Here is a 21667-nt window from a genome sequence, read left to right as displayed (position 1 = left end):
GAGTGAAAGATGCAGAAACAAAATTTACAAGTAAAAATACCTCTTCTGCGTTCTCTAACAATTGACTTCCTCCCATAACCAGTAGTACAGGCCACTGTTGGACAGACAGGCGTGCAAGGCACTAGAGTGGAATTTTCAAACTTGGGTGCTAAAATTTAGTGGCCTAATTTGGAGGGGATGAAGCACTCAAATCTGCCTCTGACTTGTAAAAAATCAGGTTACTTATTTAAATGCCTAAATGTGGATTTTAGGTGCCAAATTTTAGGTACTCAGTTTCTTAAATGTTTTGGCTTTGGTTTTACTGTAATCCTGGAGGAATGATTATTGAGCTTAAAGCTGTTAGAAAAGTAAACAATTTTTTTCTTTCATACCAGTAACAGTGTGTTTATTCATGCTGGGTAGTTTTCTCATTTAACACCCTGAAAACAAAATAGTTTGGTAGAATTAAAGAAGCAAATGCCAGCTGAACACAGGAAACTGTACAAATCTAGTATTAAAGCTGAATGTGTGTGTACTTATGTAAAACCTTTTTTTTCATGGTGTCATGGTGAAAAGGTATCTAGTGACTTGCTCAACATCAAACAGCAAGTTACTGATGGAGTTGGGAAGAGAACCGTGATCTCTTGACTCCTAGTCCCATTCTTGAACTACTAGACTAAATTGCTTTCTACCTAAAAATGCACTTATCCTATTTCACCAATGTTGTTTTTAAATCTTTTGTTTGGTTTCTTTTACTGTAATCTCCATTCTAGATGTCAGACTTGCAGATTAATGTATTTTAAAGACAGAAGGAATCATTATGATCTGCTTGTGTAATCTCCTGCGTAACATAGGCCAAAGAAGAAGAATTATTTCTGCATCAAGTCTATAACTTCAGTTTGAGTGAAAAGCATGCATTTTAAAAAGATAGCTATTCTTTTAAAGAATTCTAGTGACACAGAATCCAACACAACATCACCTTCTTCCTTAATTTTTCTGTGGTAGGGATCAATCATTTAATGAGAAACCTTATTTACTGTTATACAACATTAATTTTGTTTTATTTATTCACTGCCCTCCAAAAATGCATGTACATTTTCTCAGTAAGTAGTTAAACTATGCAACATAAATGACTTAGTTTTTTTAAAATTATCTTGAATCCTTCGCTAATTCTGCCAAAAGTGTGTGAAGCAATTTGCTAGTTTAAGTGTTGGGGGAGATGAAGGGGACTAGCACTGGCACTATCTTCAGTGGCCCTTTTTTCAATCTTCAGTGTTCCATACACAGAATTTGTCATTGTAGTCTGGTGGACCTCTCCACCAGCTTGGGTACAAAAGTCAGCCACAACCAGCCGTTGTTGGCCCTGCTAAAGTCATCTTAATGATTTCATTGTTAAATTTATTAAGAGGTGTGTGTATGGAATATATGTAGCTAACTTTTCCTGAAAAGTAAGCATTCAATCTAGATACCTCATGTTTTAGACTACTATTTTCACTTTTGTTTGTGCATACTTTATTTTTGTCTTATCACCAACCAAATGATGAAACAACTCAAAATTTGTAACTCGTTTCAGAGAAGACTGGTGACATGAGGCTTCCTGTTAATACTGCATCTGTAAAAGTTAACAAGAGGGAAGTAGCCATAGGTCTAGTTGAGTAGAACTGTTTTGAATATGTGTAGGCTTGGCAGATGTCTGTTTTTAATATTTTTATAATTTTGACATATAATGTTTTAAAGCATTTTTCTATTGCTTTTAAATTTTCACAGTTGCGGGAAATTATGGGGAGGGGGACGTCAGACAGCAGGGCTGGCTAGCCAGTTATTTAATGATATTTGACATTGATTTAAAAAAGTTAAAGCTTTATAACCATAACACACATTGTCAATATTACATGTCAAAATATAAAAAGTAAATATCCATAAACCAAACTCTAGTAAGTTCTCATGAAGCATTTTTCTTATTTTGCCTATCTGTAAATTTTGATTGATGAAAATGTGTGTGAGAGAGAGAGAAATATTTACTGATAAAAATCTAATCCTTCGAAGCCTAAATTTGTGGGTATCCAGGATGAACACACTTTCGCCTGTTGTCCTATTTTGCAAATTATTTCCAATATTGGCTTACCAACTTCCTTCCTGTTGACAACCGGAATGAAACTGATATTAAGAAAAATTAAGAAAAAGGCATCAGCCTTTGTAATTGCCTCATGACATTCTTAAATAATGTAATACTTCAGTTGACTTTTCTTTATAAATATAACTTTCTTCCTTAGACATGATTTCACTGATTTACTGTCATACTAGACGATATACAAGGTAGACCTGTCTATTCTTATACTGAAGTTCTCATATACTCTTGACTGACTAGCTTTTCCCAAAGCTGAATTGTTTTTTGCTGTAAACGTTTGTCTCTGGCTTTTTTTTGGTACCACCTGAGTAAAAATGTTTTGAGTTTGCAAACCTATTTGCTTAAAGGATGTGCAGAGGTCAAATCTAATTGAATGATTGAGTGGATGGGAACCTATTTTGCTTAAGATCTTTGAATGATTTGGCTCTCAAGAAACTGAAGAGCCTAATAGCACTGTCTAGATTCAGATGCAGGGTGAATAGGTCTAGGTCTAAGGCAAGTTTCTTCATACATCCCTGCCAATGTACCCCAGACTGAAGAAACGTTTTTGGGAGAAATCTTCCTGTGTTGTTAGTAGGTTTCTGAACGTTCTGCAACTCAGGGTATCTCTATGCTATAAATGCTTCAGCAGCACAGCTGCAGCACTACAGCTACACTGCTGTAGTATAGGCACTTACTACAGTGATGGAAGGGGTTTTTCCATCACTGTAGTAAATCCACCCCTTCCAGAGGTGGTAGCTAGGTTTATAGAAGGGATAGGTCAACCTAACTGCATCTCTCAGAGCACAACATTTTTCACAGCCGTGAGTGATGTAGCTAAGTTGACTGAAGTTTTAGGCCCCATTTGTAGTGGAACTTACTTTAGGGTCTAAAGCCTAGAGTCTCTTTCCTTTTTTTAAATTGTCAGGTACAATGGAAATATCTAAATCAACAATCATTTTAGAAGATTAATAAAACTCATTTTTACCTAAAGTATAATAATAATAATAATCTTACATAAATAGCTTTAAAATACTTCAGTACTTTTAATACTTATTGATGGGCTCTTGCTTCTTTCTAACAAATTGACAGGCACATCGGCCAAGCATAGTGAAGAATGCTTGTTGCCCTTTCTCCTACTGAGATTTGTTCCCTCTCTTGTCTTTTCTCTAATGAAAGTTGTGGTGGAAACAAATGATGAAGAAAACTGCATCACTAGCAGAACAAGGGAATTCCTTATAGATAAGCAGTCAAAATCCTTGTCTAGGGAAGAAGGCTTACATCTGCTATCTGTATGGAATCTACTCCTGCAGCATGGAGTGGGGCTAACTGGGTCAGAAGGGGGTTAATTATCTCTTTCCATAGGAAAGATACAGTTTTTACTCCCCTATTGCAGGAATAGCAGGGATAGGATCCTAAGGGCTCAGAGGGTCTTGTAGGATCCTAGAGCTAATATGAAGAAAACTTTTAATTATCTCAAAATAAGTAAATTAACTTTCTTTGTTGGTAAAACATGAAGTAATTGTCAACCTATGCAAGCAGAAGTCCATTACATTAGTGCAGGTAGTCTTAATGAGGGCTTTTTTTTCCTTTCACCAGTCATTCTGTTTGTTTATAGTACTAGCTAATAGGAACCTAGTTATCTTCTTCTCATCAAAATCCTTCATTCTGAATCTTTTTTTGGTGCGGGAGGGGGAGATCACTTTGAAGTAGTTCTCTTAGCCTTTGAGAATAAGTTTGAATGACTGTAGCCTTTCTTCCTTTAGAAGAGGGGTGGGGAACCTTTTTTCTGCGAAGGGCCTGATGGTGGTACGCGGAAGACAGCTGAGTGTCCGCCGCCGAAAAGGGGCAAACGGCGGCAGAGTTTCATCGGCGGGCACTACCCCCCCCCCCCCCGGGAACCCTGCTGCCGTGAAACCGCGCTGAATTCCCACCGATCCCTCCGCCGCCGCCGAATTCCCCCCGCCTCCAGGGCCGGACCAAATGGTTTCAGGCCCGCGGGCCGGATGTTCCCCACCCCCGCTTTAGAACATATTCTTAAATGCTGGAATTGCCATTGTCCTACATTGCTCCTTCTCTAGGGCAATAATATCCTTCTGACAAAAAGGTATCCAACTGAGCTCAGTATGCCAGTGAGATCCTATATTTGTACAATAGATTGTTTTACTGTATCTTTTGATGTATCCTATTTTATTTAAATACACAGTAGAACCTCAGAGTTACGAACAATTCGGGAATGGAAGTTGTTCATAACTCTGAACAAAATATTATGGTTGTTCTTTCAAAAGTTTACAACTGAACATTGACTTAATACAGCTTTGAAACTTTACTATGCGGAAAATAAATGCTGCTTTCCCTTTATTTTTTTTAGTAGTTTTTGTTTAATATTAATACAGTATTGTATTTGCTTTTTTGGTCTCTACTGCTGCCTGATTGCATACTTCCAGTTCCAAATGAGGTGTGTGGTTGACCAGTCAATTCGTAACTCTGAGGTTCTACTGTATGTAACTTACGAGACATCAGAATGTTAGTTTTTCAGGGTTCAGTGTGCATGAGTTGCAGCTGAATTTATACAAAGCCTCAGTAAATTTTTGAGTGTAGGCAATCGTGGCCATGTGTAGCTAATGTTTCTGTAACTGTTCTCTCCTATGTGTGGGGATTTATGCAGATAATTCATTAATACAAATGCATTACTCATAAATCCTTCTTCCTCCACCCCATTTGTTAAAGGATCCTAATATCAGACTCTTGTGCTCATAAAAGCTACTGTATGAGTGCAGTTGTTTTTTTTAATATCAGTGGCATACCAGAATAATTTAAGGGTAACAGTTGAGATGATTCGCCTGCTAAGAAGAAATGTGGAAAAAAGTAACTGGTCTTTATCTATTGTGGCTGCATAGAAGTATGTAGGGCTACGTTGTTAGAAACTGTCAAACTGTGTACTTCAGCTACAGGTTCATTTAGATGTTTTATCAAAAAATTTTAAAACTGACAATAGAAAATGTTAACACGAGTTAGTTTGCAAAACTCACTTCCACAAGAGATTACTAAGGCAAAGAGTTTTGTGAAAGTCAAAGGATTGCTCATGTGAATATTTGCTGTTAGGTTACATTAGTCTAAAAATGTATAAGGGATACAAGCCATTACTAAATACCTGGGGGTGGTGAAGAAATTCTGTTACAGGAGTCTTGCACCTTTCTGTGAAGTATTTAGTATTAATCACTCTTGAGACAGGTTACTGGACAAAATTAACCATTGTTCTGTTGTGGAACAGTGATTCCTGTGTTCATTATGACTTCCATTATCAAAAATGTCTAAGAATGTCTTATTAGCAAGATATAAGCATCTGCTTTTTTTTAGGCTTCACGATGGCTTTTGCTTTGATTCATTTCCTGTTTCACTTCCTCTTTTAATTTAATTCTATTGTAATTGGTCTCATTTATGGTATCTTTGGTAATCTCAGTGGTACACAATATTGTTTTTAGACTGTTGGAATATGTTTTGCAACATAAGAGTCTCAATTTCTTTGGAAAATACACTTCTCAGTGTCAGAATTCTCAAACTCTTATGTCCTGAACACACACGGGGATAAACTCTAGAAGAGTCTTGTAAACTGAAACATGTTGGTGATAAAAGTTTTTGCTATTTGAGAAACATTGGTACAGAAAATAGGTTGATCTTAGGGACACAGTTCAAGGCCAATCTTGTTATGTGGACTTTAGAGGAACAACAAAACTGATGGAAGATCAGATTTATGGGCGAGGGGACTTTCTGGGCAAAGTCTTCACTCTTTAGGTTGGGGTTCAATTTTAGGGTTCTCTGCTGGTTTTAAGTTTTGTTTTACAATTCTGTCAAAGATGACTAGGGCAAACAAAGATGGACACCTTTTTCTGTATGTGCGACATTGAAACTGAAATTCATGAAAATTACAACAGTACTGTGATTTGGTAGCAGCACACAACTCTTGAGGTTGGCCAGTGAATGAACCGTGCTATTTGTACTATAGCTGGTATTGTGGTGGCCCAATCTGTTCCTAGCTGAGCCTAACTAACAGTGATTTCCTGCTTTCATGAAAAATTCTATTGCAGAATTTCTAATCAACTTTGGGTTGCCAGGAGTTAGTGCCATTTGTGCAGCCAAGGGTATTGTGTGTTCAGTTCCCATGTGGGCCAAATTGACTGTTACTCATTTTTAAATCACCTGGAAACAGTTGAAAGATATTTGGATAGAACCACCACAGCCAGAAATATTTGGGGTGGTGAATGGGGAGCAAGCTGACTAGTCATAATATTAACAGTAGAGCAGCTGTAGCAGCTCGTTCATGAAGCAAGCTTGAGATTAACATGGTGGTAGTCAGTTCTGCTACAGTGGAACATAAGTTGGAAAACATTGGTTATTCTTCTGAATCACTGATGTTTTTGTTGGAGCAATAGTTCTAGCTGCCATAGAATGAGTATTAGTGAATTAACAAACTTGGGAATTAAAAAGAGAATCTGGTTGCCTTGCTCCATTTCTCAAAGATTTAACAGATGACTCTAGCATGGTCTCTTACTGAGACTGCATTCATATTATTAAATCTAGTATAATATATCATGTAGTGTACTCTGAAGTATTATACATTTAAAACTGCACTAGTCATTTATTTTGACAAAATGTATTTGTGAAAGAATATCCTTGGCTTATCTGTGTAGTAACTTATTTGGCAATGTGTAAAGGGTCTCCTACTCCCTAGAAAACTATTGGGGTTCGTCTGTAATCATTTTTCATATTCTGTGTAGAATTTTGGGATTTCATGAAGTGTTGGCCTTTATAATACTGTTAACTTGATGGTTCTAGGGTAAAGGCACAACAGATGTGCCAAAAATCTGACAGAATAGCTAAAGATGGGAAAACATCTCTTTGGGGGGAGGGGTTACCATCTTGTGAGGGGATTTAAGATTTCCACTTACCATCCCCACCCCTACGCACTGACCTAAAGATATATTCGTTTGTCTCTAACTTGATTCTCCCTTGACATTCCCAGAAAATGTATGTGGGTTTTTTTAAACATCTACAGACAGTTTGAGATGGAGAAACAAATCATGATTATTGAACCTAAATAAATCAAATAGATGGAAATAAATACTCATTACTTGGGCTGACCAATCCGAACTGGTCTTTAATATGATCATGAGCCTCATTTAATTTCAGAAAGAATGTTTTAAAGATCCTGAACAATTTTTAAACAATTGCGTTGCATTTATTATAGGCAGGGCTGGTAGCACCACTGATATTAAAGTTGCCCAACACGTATCATTATAAGAACCTGTTTTCACTTGCTTATAATTTGCCTAACTTTAACTGTTCGAGTGGAAATTTCACATGCTGGGTATCAGTTGCAAATTGAACTTTTTTGGTAAAATTTGAGCCAAAATGGGTCTGTCACTTCAGAGAATGAGGGTGGGGGGTGGAGAGGGAGAATGTTTTGACAACCAACCAGCCCTTTGACCCTTTTCTTTGAACAGCCCTAGTACCCCCATCCTTTGGAGCAGCGACTCATAGTTTGGCAGGGGTTGGCCTCTGTGTCAGAGATGTGGGTTTTTTGCCTTTCATGTGAAAATCTATCCAAATTTGGCCAATTTATAAGACTTCGACAAATCATAAGTTAAGCATACTCTGTAGAGACTCTGTAAATGTTAGTAGCTAAAATCTCAAAACATTCCATCCTTACTGAGCATGCTCAAGCCTCTCAGTTCCTAATGCTGGAGAGCCTGTGCCTGTACCATCTCCACAGAGCAACTAAGCATGTTGCAACCCAGCTGGACTTTCCATGTAATGTGTTATCCAAGCTGCTCCATATCAGGGTAAGGCCAAGCACGGGAACTGAGTGGGGAGGTGAAAGGGGAGCCTGTCACTTCTGTGTAACTCAGTTACCTGCTGGCATCCAGGGATGTAGAGGAGGAAGTCATCTGATTCAAATGTAGGTAAGACGAAAGCTGGACTGGAGGAGGGAAAAGAGTAGATTGGAGCAGACAGAATCTGAGACTGGGACTAACAGAAACTGTAGTGGGGCTGGCTGGGTAAAGAAACTGGGATTGGGATGAGAAACCTGAGGAGTGGAGCCAAGGTTTGTGTAGGCAAAAAGAATAGGGATGTGGGAGATGGGCCCTGTAAATAATTAGTTGATTGTTAGTATAGTGTAGTTAAATACTCTTGCTTATTGGGTTGTTTATCTTCCCCTCCGTTCCCGGGGACAGTGTTGCTTGGCTTCGAGTCCTGTGAGTCTGCCACAAACCTATGTTGAGGGACAACCCGCCTCATCCTGCCTTAGGTGCCTAGGAGAGTTGCATCAACCGGATCGGTGCAAAATCTGTAGAGGCTTCAGGCCCAGGACCCAGAAGGAGCGCAGTCAGAGGCTGAAGTTTCTCTTAATGGAGGCTGCCCTCCAACCCGCAGAGCAGAGGCCATGCTTCTCGACATTGGTGCCAAGTGCGCTGGCTTCCGTGAAGGAACCAGGAGTCACGAGTGGTGGGTGGGTATAAAAATGTGACCCTTTGAGGGGACAAGGTATTTCTTCTCGACCCTTTTGGCTGTTGGGGCCAGAGAGGCAGGTGTTTGCCATAAGGCAGCAGTACTGTCATGGTCTTAATCAGAGGGAAGGCCATCCTAGAGGGACCTTACGGTGTCAGAATATCAACCATGGGATCTGCTCCCTCAACAACCTCTTCTAACTTGAGGCCCATGTTTCACGCCACCCTGCAGAGCAGCTCTTGGTCAGCTCTGTTGTTGTCCAGTATCAGTGCTGGTAATACCCCCACCACAGCTTCATCAGGTACAGAGGAAAATGATGCTTTGACCCCTGATACCTGCACTCCTGAAGGGTCAGACGATGCCAGTGCCAGGGCCATGGACGTTGTCAGGCCCGGTGCTAGGATTGGAGCTTTCCACAGTGCCATGGTGAAGCACTCCCCACCGAGTGGGAGGACCAATTTCTCGCGTCCCATGCGAGAGCGTGAGATCTCACCGAGAGGGATCGCTAGGCTTGATGGTAAGCCCATGGGGTCCAAAAGGTCCACTGAGAAGGCATCTGTCACTGCGGGGCCCAAGGCATCACGAAGGGGTGCATCACATCTCTTCTCTGGTGACTGCTGTGGTGCCAACTCCCCCTTGAGGTATAAGATTCAGCCTCTGAGTAAGGAAAAATACTTGCTCCTTGGCGACCATGGGGATGTGATGTCTTGTTAGGCCCCCTGCAAGCTTGGTTAGCTACTGTGTGCCTCCCAGCTCATCATAGCATATGCAGGATTGTCTCCTCACCACCTCAGTGTTCGAATCCCTGAACTGGTGGTGCAATGTATGCACAGTAGTTCCCTTTTCAGCCCCCCAACAGCAATGGGTTGGGGAGCCCATTTGGAGAACCTAAGGATTCAAGGTATTTGTTCCCAGTCAGAACTTTTACTTCACATCAATGTGAAAGAGCTGAGAGCAGTGCATCTGGCGGTCAGGCCTTTCAAGTTCACCTGGAGGGCAAGGTAGTATCGGTCTTAACAGACAATACGACGGTGATGTTTTATATAAACTTTCAGGGTGGAGCTTGCTCCTCTTCCCTGTGCCAGGAAGCCCTCAAGCTATGGGACTTCTGCATTGCTCATTCAATACACCTGGAAGCATTGTAAGTTCCCAGAGCTCAGAACACCCTGGCCAACAACCTCAGCAGGTTCTTTCTCACTTACAAATTGTCCACCCACCCGAACGTGTTGAACAGCATCTTCCAGCAGTGGGGTGTTCTCCGAGTAGATTTATTCTCTGCAAAGATCAACAGGAAGTGCCTTTGATTCTGCTTTTTTCAGAATCACAACCCCATCGCGTCCACCTTCCTCATTCTGTGGACGGGGCAACTGTTTTAGGCCTTTCCACCCACCCCACTCATTCACAGAGTCTTACGGAAGATCAAGCAAGACAAGGCGTTGATGATTCTAAAAGTCCCAGTCTGACCTTGACAGCATTGGTACACCACATTGCTCAACCTCTTGGTGGATTCTCCGATCACTCTCCCGCTGCTCCCAGACCTGATTATTCAGGAACATGGAACCTTTCATCATCCCAACTTGGAGTCTCTTCAGCTCATGGCATGGAAGCTCCATGGCTGAACCCTCTGGAGCTGACGTGCTTGGAGCCAGTCAGAGAGGTACTCCTAGGCAGCAGGAAACCTTCCAGAAGGGCCACTTACCTGACTAAATGGAAGAGGTTTTCACGTTGGCCTGCTGAAAGGGGCATCCAGCCCAAGTTGGCGTCAGTTCCCTCAATCCTTGATTATTTGTTGCACTTAAAACAGCAAGGCCTTTCAGGGTTATTGATTAGGGAACATCTGGCGGCAATTTCAGCTTTCCACGCCAGAGAAGCAGGATGCTCGGTTTTTGCTAATACCATGGGGCGATTTCTGAAAATCTTAGACTGTATCCTCCCACTCAGCAACCGGCTCCTCAATGGGACCTCAGTCTTGTCCTCTTGTGGGCATGTGGAATCGGTCAGTATTACACTCCGCTGATGCGGCGTCTCATGGTGTTGGACACCATCAGGTGGTCCAGGGACATCACCGGGCATAGGCAGTACCAGGAGGAATGAGCCAGAGCACAATGGAAAAAGATGAAGACCTTTGTTTTGTGGATTGTATTTGCTGAAGAACTACTTATCCTGAACTTTTCATTCAATAAAGGACAATCAACACTCATCGTTATACTTGCTTTCCACTAACTGACCTCAGTATTTCTTTTGTATGAATGATGTGCCCGAATGTTTGAATGCTTATATATCAATTGTATCACTAAATTGATAACCCTTAATCTGAGATATTGCAGATCATTTACTCTTTGTATTGTATGACTTTCAAACCTTTTTGGATAATCTATGCATTATTCCCAGTTGTATAGAAACTCTTACCTTCAAAAACTCTGTATTTGATCATTTTATAACATCAGCTTTAATGTTGGTAAGGCATTCAAATATAATTTTTTAAATTAATCTTTTCAGCACCCCTTGAAAGTAAATAGTCTGCTCAATTTTATTGAGTTGGGAGGTGAAGTACAAAGGGACTTAAGTAACATGGTTAAGGTAACACGATAAGATAAGTCTGTGTCAGAGCTTGGATATCCCCTGTCCAAGTTCTGTGCCTTAACCACAAGACCTCCCTTTGTTTCATAAGCCATTTTTATAAAACAAAACATGAATAGAAATGTTTCCATTGTTAGTGTATGAATATTACTAGAAACAAAGGTGAAAGTTATAAGTCTGTTTCTCATGTTACTTTTTCATTGTTCAAAATATGTCAAAATATAAATTGTGAAAAGTAAACTAGATGCTTAAAGTTTTTAGTCTTAATCTAAAATTGTGTGAAATACTTTTAAATGATTTCCTTAACTTGGTAGTATCTCTTTAATTATTAAAGAGGATGCTCTTAATCACTTAAATACTTGAATGACATTTACATTTTAGAAATATGTTAGCCTAGTACTGGTTGATGTACTTTGCTTCCCATGTCATTCCATTCATTTGAGTGAACTGTTTTCAGCTTTTCCAGCAAAAGCTATTAAATGTTTGCTCAGTTTTGCTGCAGTCTCTGAAGACCATGCCCAGAAACACTATAGAATGTGACTTGTACCTGCTCAGTGAACACAAACATTTCTGAATTGCCATTTAATAGATGTATTACTTATACTGATACAAGAGTTAATTGGTTGAAAGTCAGGTACATTGCACAGTAGTGTTGCATGCTTCCTCTGAAGAAAGGGTGGGAGATATCTGCAGATTTAAACAACTCCATGTAAGATTGTTTGCCCAAAACCATAAGGGACAGCTTTAGTAAGTAGATTAATGATGACATTTAATGTTTAAATCCGCAATTAAAATATATACTAGATTTAACCAATAAATTATCCAACTAGTATTTAGATGGGAGATCGCTAATTTGTGGATACATAATACTATTTTTCGCCCCAAAACTAGGCTTCTGTTTTTGCCTCTGAAGAAAGTGAGGCCCTGTCGAAAATAAGGTGAAATATGTACAAAATTGACCATATAGTGAGTTTGTTAATGTATTTAGGTATATTAAAGAAAGGAAGCAAAACCTAGAGAATACATTTAAGATATGTGCTAAGAGCTCAGCTGCAGTAAAGCAAAAAGGAGTAGCTAATGCATGCCCCTCACTAGTGTTCCCATATCTAATAGCCCTCATGCGTCACGGACTATTGGCGAGCCTGGCCTGTCAACTGATAAATACGCAATTAAAAAAAATACTTAGACTTGAACAATTTGCTGGATAGTTCCAAACAAGGGGCGACAAGGATGGGGTAAGGGCTGAGGCGTTTTCCTTGACAAAAGATACAGATGCAATTCTCTGGCAAAAATCTAGGTGTTTAGGGGGGAGGAGCTGAGTTTGTTAGCGTGCTCTGTCCCTAATTTTAATCAATTCAATCTGTCCCTCCCCTCCTTCAACTTCTATTCTTGTGGAGGATAGATAACAAGTCCCAGTGTCTGTTGGTGCTGGGAGCTTCCTAAACAGCAGCCCAGGGAAACTTACATGATTCTTGTTCTATTCATTGCTGTCCACATGCATTTGAATACCAGCAATGACACTAATAAACCTCTTAATTTCTTGTTGCTGGCACTCAGTAAAGAAAGGACACCAGTGATTTGTTTGCAGACCCCACGTTATGTCATCTTTGCATTTGGAAAGTTATCTTCCTCAAACATAACTGAAGCAGTTAAGACTTGCGGTTATGATGCTGTGGAGTTGAACACTTACATCAATCACTTGCCTTCCCTCTTGTAATAGCCTTTTCATTGCTGCAGGGACTGGTTTCCCTGAGAAGTTGCTAGGGGATTAATAAAGTTGCAGTAAGTTGTCCAAAAAAAAATCTAGATGTATATGTTCATCCTCTTTGTGAATGGCATGGGCAAATCTGTTATACTACTGGACTGCATGTAGTACGTGCATATGGTTTCAAATCATCTTGATCTTAGTGCTGCATGCTGTGTTCGAGCTTTTAAGAATAAATACAGTGTGTTTATGCACATTATTTTTAATAAAGTAAGCCATCAAATCATAGGATGTTCTAAAATCTCTTCCGCAGGTATTTCCTGAGAATCTGCATGCATTTTGATTTTAAAGTATCTTTGTGAAGTATAGCAAGTGCTTTTCTTGGCATGGAGTTCAAGCAAATGTGTTTATTGCCTAGGAAGTATATCTTTGGTCTTTGTATGAAAATGTTGACAGTTCATTCATAAATGATTAACTAGGTATTTTATTAATGGGTGGGTACCCACTTCTTACACTATGTGACTGTGAAAACTTAACTTTGGAGAGCTGTATATTCAAATTCCATTTCAAGAACACATTCTGTAGTGGTGCTAAAAGTGGTGTGTTCCTGCCTACACTATCAATTAAACAGTCAGGGTGGATTGATTTAAATCAAGGCAATTTTAAATCATTGATTTAAATCATGATTTAAATCACCAAGAGAAAATCATTAATTTAAATTACGTTTCTCACGGATACTACTTCATTTATTTCTTAAACAATGGTGCAAATCTGATCACTAAAACTTGTTAATTCACAACTCAATACAGCATTTTACAATGTCTAAGAGGGTATACTTTGTAATTTTTTAGATAACTTGGTTTTTATTAATTTAGGAAATAGTACATAATACTCATTACCTGTGTCAAGCTGCAGATGCAGCAGCAGTACATTAGGAATGGTAAGAACTAAATCACACACACAAACACAATAGCACTTATATTTTACTAAACTAAATCTTAAATGTTACATACATGTTTCACATTTGCAATTGCAGCAGTCTCCTGAGTTGCTGGCTGTCTGTAAAACTTTTTTTTAAGTTTTCAAATTTTATTAACTCTAACAAGTCATCACAACACTAAAAGTACGCTGTCCTTAAAACTTCTACAATTAACTCTTATCTTCCCCACTCCCATTGTCATTTTTATTCATAGACAGACAAACAAAAATACGAGTTTTCCTTCTTTTTCAACTCCTAGTCGATTTCTGAGCTTTGAGTGAATAATACCAAACAATGAAAATATTCTCTGTGCCTGCAGCTACTGCTGTGAAAAGTTGCTTAGCAACTGAAGGAACCCTGTTTCAAGGTGCCTGACTAATGTTTTCCACCAATTCAGGGGAGTGACTTTGTTCAAAACATCATCAGTAATTATGTACTATTTAAATGGTTCCACTCCAGCCCTGAAATTTATTATGACTGGCATAACTGAGGAGTGATTTTGAGATGCCAAGGCCATGGCAGCAGCAGCATCTTCAGAAGTTAAGCATCTACCTTTATATCTGGGGTTGAGAATGTTTGCAAGAAAATTAGGGAGTTAGTGCTTCTTTATTGCCTGCAGTTTAACTTCTACTGAGGTATTTCTTCAATGTCTGTTGAAGTGCCTTCCAAATTTCGACAGCATCAGCAATGCAGCAACAATTTCTCTGAAGTTTAAGGCTGTGGATATAGGCTTCAGCATACAGAGCATATCTTCTACATTCCTCTTTAATCCAATGTTCGATACTTTGGATGAGATTCTTCCATCTATTTTATCACGGCTTTCTTCACAAAGTTTTATGAGAATAATAAATAATTCAAAACAATCAACCACATAATTCCATTGAACAACTTGAGGGAGAATTAGTTTGGATCCTCCTGCTCTCTTCAGTGAAGCTGAAGCAAAATGGTTGTTACAGAAGTATTTTGCGACTTCAACAACATTTTCTTTTATTCCTAGAGAAGACGTACTTAAGTCTTTGGCGAAAAGATGCATTAAATGGGCATTGCAGCCATATGTTGTTAAGGCGCATCCTTCTGTTTCTTCTTCTAAGTATTTTGTCATCTTTGCCACGTTTGCAGAATTGTCTGTGACAAAACTGCGCACGTGACAGTTGAATTTTTGTTCACAGTTTATTACAGCTTTCACTGCCATTTCTTTTAAATATTTGTCTGGGCATTTCCAGATAATATATCTATTGTTTCTGAAAGATATGCAACCCCATCTTCTGTTGTCACACAGGCACATACTATTGGATCAATGTGTACATTGCTCCACCCATCAAGGCTTAAACTGGCAAATTTCCTGAGTATTTCTTGCACACTGTTCAAGTTCCTTCTCATACACTGTATCTAGCAGCCTTCCACCAATGTCTCAGTCTTTAAGGCAGTGTTTAACTAACGCCTCTGCTGTGCTTGGCCCAACTCTGCCGCCACATAAACACAGAACAACAATCCTATCCACCCTGTATCTTTCTTTGCACATGTGATTTTAGTTTGCTGAGAAACAGAAACTGAAAGCCCAGAATGCTCAGGAAGCAACAGCTGGTAGTTAGGCTGGACAGACTAGAGCCATTGATTCATTTTTGAGGTTGTAAGTGTAGATTTAGCGTGTTTGTGATGAGATTTAATTGTAACTGTTACTTTTTAAACGAGAGAGAAATTTAGTATATTGATTTTAAATTTTTTTTAAAAAATCTGATTTAAATAAAAATTGATTTTTTTATTTAAAAAAAACCCCATTTTTTATCTACCCTGGTCTTCACACTGGTTCACTGATTGTTTGTTGCTAACAAATCAACTTTTCTGTGTAGATTCTGACTAGAGACTAGACTATCAAAATTGGGTGCAAATAAATATTAAATGTTTAACTGGCCATGTATATGTTTTGGAATTTGCATGCAGAATGTAAATTCATGCAAATATTAGCACTTATCTAACTTTGAAAATCTGTCCTATAACGTTATTTTTTCTAGCTTTCCGTTTTCTAGTTGGAGAATATAACATGAAAATCAAAGAACTAATTTTCTATTTGGTAAGGCTTATGATGGCAGCCTGAGTCTGTGTGCGCTGAAGATACTACATGTAGTGTCAATATTACAAGGAGAAATCTGAGAAAGTAATGTGTACAAAAAACTGTTCTAATTGTAATTCAGTTTTGTCCAGCCCTCCTTTAAAATGCATTTAAAATGGCTTTAAATATAGTTAGCTCAGAATTATTAAGGACTTTTTGCCTAATACACACAACTTTGTCTGGTGAATGTCTGTAACTCTAGAAACGTTTTCCCAAGATGAAGTAAATTACAATGTTCCTCAAGTTCTTTAGAGCTCTACAATGACATCTAGTGGGGATTGCTTTTAAAAGTACTCTTTTTGTATTTATAAAAAAAGCAGTGAGATTTGGGGAAGAAAGTGTCCTGGTTATATCAGAAAAATGAATTTAACTCCTTAATATACTTCAGTTAGGTTTGAACTTTTTAAAATGGAGTCTTTCAGTACGTTGTAATTTATTATTTACATTATGGTTGAACCGAGATGCCCCAATCTGTGGAGGCTTCGTTGTGTTTAAGCACTGTAAACTTAAATTCTAAAGAAATATTTCTTCATATCATATAATTATTTAGACTAGTTCTGGCTAAGAATTTAGTATTCTTCAGAGATGTGCTTACAAGTAATGGCTGCTATCCAGGAATTGGATTTGTGGGGCTGGATCTTTGTGCTTGTGCAGAACCCCATTGATGATAGGGGTACATTAGCATGGCTCCCATTGCAGATGTGGGGCCTTAATTACAAAGCGGGTCCTTTAAAAGAGCATTATGCAGATTTCTGAGAGAGAGATATCTGGGGAAGAATGTAACTGAAGCATCTATTTGAGACTCTCAGCCCTCACAAAACTGCCCTTTGAACTTATGGCAACATGCTCTCTGACCCACCTTTCCATGAAAGTGGTATTCCTGGTTGCCGTCACCCTGGCCAGAAGGGTTAGTGAGTACACTGCCATGATGGCAGACCCTTTCTACATGGTGTTCCACAAAGACAAGATCTCTTTGAGACTAAACCCCAAATTTCTCCCCAAGGTGGTGTCTTCTGAATTCCATCTCAACTAATCCATCTACTTGCCTGTGTTCTGTCGAAAGCCACATGCCTCCCCCAACAACAGAACCCTGCTCTCCCTTGTTGTTAGATGTGCCCTGGCGTGCTACTTGCACAGAACTAGACCTTTTTGGAAGTCACTGAGACACTTTGTTGCCATTGTGGAGAGATCAAGGGGCCAGGCCATAATCTCCCAGATGGTCTGTAAGTTGGTCTCAGGCTGCATTCTGCAATGCTATGTAAACAGTCAAACCTCCCCCCTGCTGGGGGTGTTACAGGTCACTCTAGACAAGTGCAAGCCATCTCCTCGGTCTCGTTAGTGGAAGTACTATGGCAGTACATCTGCAAAGCCACAATGCGGTGCTTTGTCCATATATTTACAGCACACTATGCTGACAGCTGTGGACAGAGACATGAGTCATGCTGTATTACAGATGTCTCTGCTGTTGGCATCCCGGCATCCATCTCCACACTTTTTACTGGTCAAAAATCACCCACATGTGGAATACACATAAGGACCATCACTTGAAGAAGAGGAGGTTACTTACCTGTATTCCACTACTCACTCTCCTTCCCTCTGCTTCGGACTTGATTGCACAATAAGAGGAGAAATTGGAGTGGTGTCAACCTGCACTGCCCCCATACTCTTAGTCAAGAGCACGAGAAGACACACTATGTATGTGCAGGTCAACAGACACAGCTTGGAAACACTTCTGGACTCTATATAAAATTTATATACTTCAGGAGAAAGCTAGTGTGAGGGAGTCAAAGAGGAGAGTCTGCAGCTGGTTATATCCATCATATACACAAGGACCAATGCCTTCTGAATTCCAAGATAACCATCCATGGGATGGGAAGTTGAGAACCAAATATGAGCCTTTGTCTGGAATAGTGAAGAATTTTCCTTCCAAATGGGATTTGTGAGGTTTTTATTTAACAGGCTAAGGTAGTTTTTTTTTAACTTGTAACCATTTGCCATAGTAAAACTTGGTAGAAACACCAAAACTTGTCGCACGTAAAATGAAAAATATTTTTGTTCCCCTAGTTTTCCAGCAGTTCAAGTTTTCACTCTTTTGACCAATTCTTCTGTATTCCTATTAAGTATATTTGTCATGTACCAGGAAATCTGCTTTCTAACAGATATAGGCTTGTAATCTCATGCTGTTCCTCTTATAGGTATTTCCTCTTTTGGTTATGGGTGCTGACCACTTATTGCTTCTATTTGACTATGTGGTATGAACCAAAACACCATGCTTCCTTGTGTAAGCAAAACCATCTACTTATGATCAGATATGGTTTAGATTAGCAATTTGGGTTTTGATTGTTATAAGTATATAACATAAGCTCTTTCAAATATCGAAACACATTTTTTCTCTTTGAAAAGATGCAGCAAAAGATTAATGATATTTTTGCCACCAGAGACAAAAATTTCAGTTTAAAAAAAAAAAAGGCCAGGTCTACACTAGAGATTTCTGTTAACCAAAGTCAGCTTTTTGAACCAAAACTCAGTGGTGGTGTACCGCAATCCCTCCCCCCGCTGCCGACTTAACTCCCCTGATTTTGCGACAAAATAAAACCATTTTGGTGAGTGGTGTAGAGCTTTTTGCACCAACTTCCAGTGACAAAGCATCAGTGTAGACATCATGCTTAGTTATGTTGTGGTAAATGGCCTCCAGGAAGTGTCCCACAGTGCCCATTTTGATCAGTCTGGACATCAGTTTGAACTCTGCTGCACTGCAGCCATCCGCCCCTCCTTTAAAGTCCTGGGAATTTTTGAAAGTCCACTTCCTGCTTGATCGGCATGGAGAACTCACATCACATCTCATCTTCCCGGCTGACCATGGCGGCTTCATGCACCAAACGCTCTCCTGCTTGGAGCACACTGGAGCTTCTGGATCTGATTGACATTTGGGGAGAGGAGGCTGTATAGTCTCAGTTCCGCTCCAGCCAAAGGAACTTTGATACATAGTCAAATTTCTCATTTAATGGTGGAGAAGGGTTATGAACAGGACATGCTGCAGTGCTGTGCAAAAATCAAGGGGCTGTGGTAGGGGTACCAAAAGACTAGGGATTCAAACCATTGCTCTGGTGCAGAGCCACGGACCTGCTTCTTCTATAAGGAGCTGGAAGCCATCATCTGCTGTGTCTCCATCTCCACCACCAAGGAACCTGTGGATACTCAACCCCGATGAAGAAATTGTGGACAAGGAGGTAGAGTTGGAGGACAATGTGGAGCAGGGGACGAGGTCGTTTGCTGACATGGAGAGGTAGGACCTCTTCTCTACCCAGGAGGGTTTGAGCCAGTCCCAGCTCTCCAGAGTCCCAGCGCTCCCAGGCCTCCAGAGTCCCAGGATGCAGGAGAGGGGAGCTTGGGTAAGTGATTTTTTTTGAGCTGATGCTGCTTGGTTACATGAGGTGCATCGTTCTTTGCTTTGTTGCATTATACAGTGGTTGAAGGGATAGAAATGCACAAGAGAAGCTGTGTCTGCATGTGCTTCCCCATTCCCCTGTTCAGCTGGACAGTGTGGCGGAAAAGTGTGTTAATGCACACCGAGATTTCATCGGAATTCTCTAGAGAGAACTTTCCTGGAGATACTCACCACTCCTCTGCTGGAGATTCCTCGGCAGAGCTGCTTTTTCTTCCCCCATTGTAGGAAACTTTCCCATGCCAATCAGCAATCACTTTTGAAGGGACCAAAGTGGCACATAGGTGAGTAGCATAGGGACCTTGTTTGAAGCTGCTCGCATGGAGGAGATGCGCTGTAGCATCCCTGCTTACTCCCAAGAGTGAGATATCGGCTTCTATGGCCCCCACCTGTGGAAAATGGTGGCACAATTTGAAATTTTGTCCCTGTCTATCTGCATCAATACCCCAAACAACCACTCAGAACCTTTTCCCCAGATTTATTGCCCCCACCTCCCTGGGCACAACTCACCATGCCCTAGTTAATTGTCGAGCTGCGTGCTTGCCAGGGGACAGTGAGAAAGAAGTGTATTTTACAGTAATGTATCAATGCTGTTATTGCACTCACAGTAATGCTTCTATTCATTGTTTGTTGTGCTTCTACAAATGTGCAGGTGTGGATGAAACCCCTCCACACCTACTGAGCACCTGTGTCTGATAAGAAAACTACCAAGGAGAAGTAAAGAGGAGGTGTTCCCATTGTGTCTGAAAATCAGAAAATTGATATGTAGGAGAGGAGGGAAAACCAGGAACAAGTGATAGTAGGTCACAAGTGCATGGTAAAAGCAATGGAAGAGCAAACGGAGCTGCTAAAGTCACTCATAACGCTTCAAACTGAATTAATGCGTGCTCACCTCGCCCTTGCAGCTAATACAGAACTGCCTTCCACGCCTTCCCCAAACTCCACCCACACATTTGTACCAAACTACTGGCCCGTCTCTGTACCCTGTTTACTCCACCCCTTCAGACAGCTTCCAGAACGATAGCTGGATTTATACCCAATTGTAATAGCTCACACTGCCCCTCACTGCTTTCTTCCCTCCAGCCCAGCTTTTTGTGCATTGTGAATAATTGTTTAATAAAGATGTACTTGTGAAGAATAAACAATCTTTATTTGTCTCTTGCATACGGTGGTTGCATCTCGCATTGATACACAGTGCAAGCTGGATAGCAGTCATAGCATGGCACTGTGCTGTTTATAAAGTCACCTTATTGTTGCTTGCTGTCAAAAAGGCTCCTGAAGGCCTTCCTGATTCAAATGGTGCTCTATTGTGCCACTGTAATAGCCCTAACATCTGGTTGTTCATAGTCAGCTGCAAGGCGAGCCGCCTCTGCACTCCATCCAGGGAAAAAATTTTTACCTTTAACTTCACAAATATTATGGTGCACACAGCAGGTGACTATAACCATGCGAGTATTTTCCTCATTTTGGTCTAACCTGCCATAAAGGCATTGCCAACGAACTTTTAATTTGTCAAACGCACATTCAGCAGTCATTCACATTCAGCATTTGCTCAGCCTGTTATTGAAATTCTCCTTGCTGCTATCTAGGTTGCCCGTATAAGGCTTCATGAGTCGTGGCAGTAAGAGGTAGGCTGGGTTCCCAATGATCACTATGGGCATTTCTGCATCCCCCATTGAAATATTTTGGTCTGGAAAGAAAGTCCCTGCTTGCAGCTTTCTGTACAAGCCAGTGTTCCTGAAGATGTCTTGCACCTTCCCTGACCAGCCCACGTTGATGTCAGTGAAACGCTCTGGTGATCCACAAGCTCCTGCAGTACCATAGAGAAGTACTCCTTTTATTGATGTAATCTGTCGCAAGATGGTCCGGGGCCAAAATTGGGATTGCCCTGCCACATTTAAGGAATCCCATTGCTACAAAGCCATCCAAGATTTCACACACATTGCCAAGACTCACAGTCCTTCGTAGCAGAATATGATTAGTGGCCCTTCATACTTGTGATAACACATTTCCAACAGTGGACTTCCCAACTCCAAATTAGCGATCGACCGACTGGTAGCAGTCTGGAGTTGCTAGCTTCCACACTGCGATCGCCACATACTTTTTTGACAGAGAGGGCAGCTCTCATTCTGGTGTATTTGTGCTGTAGGGCAGGGTTAAGCTCTGCACAGAGTTCCATGAAGGTGCCTTTGCACATTCAGAAGTTCTGTAGCCACTGCTAGTCATCCCAGACCTGCATAACGATGCAATCC

General features: G+C 40.4%; 1 protein-coding gene across 11 annotated transcripts in view; it reads left to right on the top strand.

Moving 5' to 3' along the window:
• ARHGAP12 (Rho GTPase activating protein 12) overlaps positions 1-21667 on the top strand; it is a 138417-nt gene that overhangs the window by 34670 nt on the left and 82080 nt on the right. The window lies entirely within an intron of this gene.

This window comes from Emydura macquarii, unplaced genomic scaffold, assembly GCF_026122565.2.
Source record: "Emydura macquarii macquarii isolate MOO-44397 ecotype Brisbane River unplaced genomic scaffold, CSIRO-AGI_Emac_v2 contig_719, whole genome shotgun sequence".
In the NCBI taxonomy this organism is placed as follows: domain Eukaryota; kingdom Metazoa; phylum Chordata; order Testudines; family Chelidae; genus Emydura; species Emydura macquarii.
The sequence above is the reverse complement of the archived record's forward strand: the minus strand, read 5'-3'. Positions and strand labels throughout refer to the sequence as shown.